The sequence below is a fragment of the Dipteris shenzhenensis genome, chromosome 6, assembly GCF_047967505.1.
Source record: "Dipteris shenzhenensis isolate YYH24624 ecotype China chromosome 6, Dip_SZ_1.0, whole genome shotgun sequence".
Lineage (NCBI taxonomy): Eukaryota > Viridiplantae > Streptophyta > Polypodiopsida > Gleicheniales > Dipteridaceae > Dipteris > Dipteris shenzhenensis.
Window position 1 is genome coordinate 50,219,031 of NC_141601.1, and position 5,569 is coordinate 50,224,599.

Sequence of the window (5,569 nt, forward strand, 5' to 3'; positions counted from 1 at the left end):
AGAAATTCTAATGGATATCAAGTATGCTTCAATGTCATTTAGTTGGTTTGTGTATTTTGTCTTAGATGCCATTCTCATATTTTTTGAGCATATTGTTGGTACTTTGTTAATTTTAACATCTTTATAGCAAATAGAACACAAGTAACTTGTGTTTGTCTTTGAGGTCATAATGTTAACACCATTTGTATGCAAAAATATTGCCATGTTCTCTTGTAATTTTCTAAAATTTGAGATGAACTTTAATGACCCACAACAAATACAAGGAAAGCTTGGACTATCCTTTTTTTTTTTGGGGTATATTTATTGGAATGATGAACTACTTTTTTTCCTTTTTTTAGGGAAAGCTTTATTTGTAAAAGTTGGCATTGTTATATGTTCAAACAGCCTCTAGAAGTTGTCATTTGTTGGAATAGTAGTTCTTCGTATTTTGTATATTTTGTTTAAAACCTTTGTTGTTGTATATGAAAGTCCCAAAGCACAATTAAAGAAAAGAGAAGCTATTTCTTTTGCGGTTGAGGTTGGATTTTTTTGAAGTAGTTCTTCTAGTTTAGCTTCATCTACGATAGACCATAGTTGGTATGTGCGCTTTCCTTTTGAATGGAGCAATGGTGTTATTGTTGGATAGTTAGTCGATTCCTCCAAGAACAAAGTATTGATAATTTTTCCCTTGCTTTCACCTATTGAGACTTTTGAGGGCATCTTGCAGCCATCGTAGCAAAGCAATGCAAAAGAAGATCCAAACATTGAATAGAAACATTGGAGAATGTCCATAATCAATGCACGAGAAGCACAGGATGTTTCAGTTAGGTTATGAACATCTTTTATAGATAGTTGTGTTTTTGTAGTAGTTGATGCTAACAAGTGCCAAGGACTATTTTGAATTTCGTTAGTGCTTATAATATTCATAAACTTGGTTTCAAGAAGCTATTGTGATAAGACATGGTTGGGAAGAATTCTTGAAGGCCAAAAAGTATACTTCTATTGTTCGGTCTTTTACCAATGAAATGTTCGTTTAGTGATAAATGTCTACTACTTAAAAGTTCAACAATATTCATTGTAGTTAGATGTTTCTTTCCAGTTATAGAATGAGTGGCTTACAATAAATCAAAGTGGGGCACAAAGCAAATTTTTTGTACGAATATGAGCAAAAGTAAGTGCATTCAAATTCAGGAAGGAGATTACATATTTGGCTCAAATGCAATCACAAATTCAAAGCTATCAATAGTGAAGCTCCCACTAGGTTTGCAAGTTTTGAGTCTACCACATGCTGCCATAAGATCTTCTTCATATATTCTTTGGAAAAAAAAGATCTTCTTCATATAGTTGGAGGAACAGAACTACAAAAGAAAGTACAATGTCTACATAAGGCCCTCTGACATGAATAGGAACAGCTTCTCTGCCACGTTGCACAATATCTCTAGTCAAGGAAGGGACTTGTGCAATAGGCTGAGGACCTTTGCAAGTGTAACAAAATGGACGCAATGGATTGTGGTGTTGACTAACTTGAAACCCACCACAGGTCTCGCAGATGTGTTCAAGCAAATGAGCATTGACTTGTGTAAAATGTAAAATGCCAAGTACCTACAATCACATTTAAAAGAACCTTAGTAATCTCATATATCAACAATAAAAAATTTGGTGTCATAATAATTACCTTTGTTCCGTAGCCCTTGTGAGAGACTTGTGCCTTAAAAGCCTGTTTCAACTCTTCTTTTGTTGGACCGTCGGCACCTCCGCAAGAATAGTAAAGTCAAAAACACAAATAGTATTTTTGGCCTTCAAGAATGATACATTCTTCACGATGTACATAACAACACCTTCTTCATTGAATTCTTGGACTAGTTGAGTGAGAGTGTGTTTTCTTTCGGTGATGAAAGAGAGCTACAAGGTTTGAGAACAAATTTTAAAACGATTCAAATTGGAAAACAAAACCAAATCAATAAGTATGATTTAAGAACTCAAATTTACCGCAGCTCTATCTTGATCACGTGGTCCATTTGCTATGATCATTTGATCCGCCATACCTTCATTGCTTGGCACTTTGATTATAACCATTGCAATTGTCCCCATGACATTGGGAACATTTAACCTCCCAAAGTTTATCATCTCTGCTGTTGAGACCAAGGAACATATTTGCAAATTGGATGTTAGCAAGCGAAGATTTCCTTTGAAAGGTTCTCCTCGGATGATGCAAGTTGTTGCATCAACTAGAAGAGAAAACTTTGAAGTTCCACCCTCAGTTATACCTCTTGGAACCATAGTAGCACCCTCAATTCTATAAAACTCACCAAGTTGCAAGAAATGCACAAATTGGTGAATATATACTGAGTAGTGTCACTATATGAGAACAAAACTTGTCTGTGAAGTCACCTTTCAAAAAGGTTGGGTATTTTGGATTTGCAACTTTGTATGTGCCGTACTTACAAAGCAATTTCCCCTCGAAAACAAATCTATGAGGAGTACAATCAGATATATTTGTAATGCTTAACAATACTAATGAATTCCCACCACCTACGAAATGTTCTTTGGAAGGAATAATTGCTTTAGCAATGGAGGGATAATTATGGGGAGATGGTTGGAATCTTTTCCCATCATTTGGGCTATTGTAAGAGTTTACTTCGTCATTAGCCTCAATCAGTGCATGTTGCTTGCTTGCTGCATATACAAATTTCAAGTTCACCAAAATTCCACATTTTTAAATAATAATCACATTTTTTTGGAAAATCTATGTTAAAGTACTTGTACTTAAAAAATTTAATTGTAAATGTAGTTAAAATTTTTGTGTTATTGAAAACAAGAACATAGACTCTATGAAAAAGTTATGATATAAAAATCAATAACATAATAAGGAAGTAAATGTTTTTTTTTATTACAAAGTTTAAAGTAAATTGCAATGATACTACTTCATATTCAAATAATGAAAATCATCTTCCATACTAAAAAATTAAGTTTTACTTAGGCTTGGAATACACTCCTAAGTTTAAAAAGCATCTTCAATAAACAATAAGTTTAATCAATAGTTGACCTAGTTAGAGTCAATATTAATTATGTCCACAACATCTCCCTTATGTGAGGATTTTTTTGCACTTGAACAATGTGCATGGGTTGGTTTACTTGCTCATTGAATTTGTGTAGTGATTGTGGATTTAAAATTTACATGATATTCCCATACGATCTTCTTCGCTAAATACAAAACAACAATAGAAATTTCACATAAACAAATCATATTGCAAACTGACTTGTGAAAAAACAATGTATAATGAGAGCACACCTTTTGTGACCTCCTTGAAATATTTTTCAAGGTGCAACGAGTTGGTTTCTTAATAGGAGAAATTTTCAACAAATTCTCTTTGGGAGGCTTGCTTGGCGAAGCAAGTACAAACACACTTCATTTGGGACTAGGTGGAGATGTATTTTGCATGTAAGAACATGAAAAAATTGCAGTACCTTCTACAAATAATTGTTGAAATTTTAGTTGTGCATAAAAAGGATTATAGGTAAAGAGATATTTACATTTAAAGGTCACCTAAACAAACTAGAAAAAACAGACACCGAAAATGAAATGATAGTGTTTACGAAGGAAAAACTGAGTCGTTTCAAAGAAGAATGTTATTAAAATGCAGTAAATCGTAAGTCCTTCATTGTTCAACGAAAGTATTTTATGTGAAAGGGATCATAAAGTTATGAACTGTAAAATTTAAAGTAAGGTAGATGTAGCAATGCGCACGTAATAGAGTACTCTCTACTATTGCAACAAAGTACAGAGGTCTATTCTAGCTGTCAGATTTCAAGAGAAGACTGAGATGAGGTCTTGCACGAACTAAGAAGAATCTACGTAGCAATGCAGCAAATAGAGAGGGCTGCAATTCTGAGTTTTCGAGAGGGGAGGTCTATTCCAATTGTCAGATTTCAAGAGGGGACTAAGATGAGGTCTTGCGCAAACCAAGAAGAATCTATGTAGCAGCGCAGCAAATAGAGAGGGCTGCAATTTTGAGTTTTCGAGAGGGGACTCAGGGGAAGACTTGTGCTGACCAAGAAGAAGGTAAGTACGGGGTAAAGGAGGACAGCCGCAGTGTAGCAAATAGAGAGTACGTAAGTTGTATGCTAGAACCATTGAATAAGCTAAGTAGTGGGGACTCAGGGAATGCCGCGACGAATCAAAGTGAGAGCACGCCAGTTGAATGAATTGTAGAGTGGATGACTTTGAAAAGAAGAAACATGACCAATTTCAAGTTAAACTTCAATAAACTACGTACGAGGAGTCCATTTGCTTTCGCCACTTTCATCAATGAAGTCATCTTTTCCCATGATTTTTGCAGATGGTGGCGTGACAGGAGACGAAACTTCACTTGGGCAGACTTTTGCAAGGCCTATAGTAAGAACTATTAAATTACACGATGTAGTGGAACAGATACTGAACAAAGAATAGAGAGTACACAGCAAACTGGAGACGAGAAAAAAAATTTCTTTCAATACTGATGTAGTACAAATGATGGCTCCGTCCACTCATGCGCTCCCACAGTGCAGCTTAGATGGCAATCTAGACAAATACTAGGTGAAGAGCTACTAGCTGGAAGATCTCTACTGGAAGATCTAATTTGGTACAATGGACTGAGGAGGTCGCCTCTTTATAGCTATCGGGGCGGTAGTCGAATCAACATAGTCAATGGAGTCGATTAGTCAACCTAGTCGGTAGAGCTGACCAGTTAACCTGTCAATGGAATCGACTAGTCGTCCAGTGAATATTCAGGGACTATTCCCTATACCGTCGCCTCGAGGGCTCTTGCTCCTGAACCGGGCTAGCTGGCCCCTAGACCCCAGCAAGAGCAAGGGGCTCCCACATAATCACCTTTCTACCATCAACGGTCTCATTGATAGACCTCATCTGACATGCAAGTTAGGATCGATCCAGTGTCTCGGGCTCACACATGGCTTCTCCTCATATGGGGGCCTTACAACATGAGCACCTTGGACCACTGGTGGATACCAGGAGGGTGGGGCATTGAGCATATCTAACAAGAACAAGTCAAATAGGTTCAAGTGTTCATAAGAGAAGTGTAAGAAAACAATACAATGTCTGTGCTCAACAGATAACAGGATCTCGTATGCAAGAGAGAAAAGCATATACTATGGAGAATAAAAAATTTGATTACTGTAAAACTGATACAATAGATGGCGCTACCTCCCAGCCGTGCGCTCCTATGAGAAAAGCTTCGATGGCATGCTGGAACCAATAGAGATGGAGGCTGGATATTAAAGAATCAGGGTTGCTGTAGCCAGTGATGATGCTCTTATATAGCCACCAATCATAGTCGGTTAGACCCAATTGGGTGAGTGACCCAGTCCACCCAAAACAGCCGACTGGGGGTTGGTCTCGAAATAGGCCACCAACCACATGATAGAATCATGGCGCAAAATAGATAACAAACCTATGGTGATTTGTTCGGCCTAGAGCCATCTGGGATCATCTAGGGCTCCAAACGGGCCCTGCAACCCGAGAGTGGGCTGCCCCGAGAAATGCTTCATCTACTCTCAGTGCGGTTAGTCATGGGATGCCTTCCCACACTTG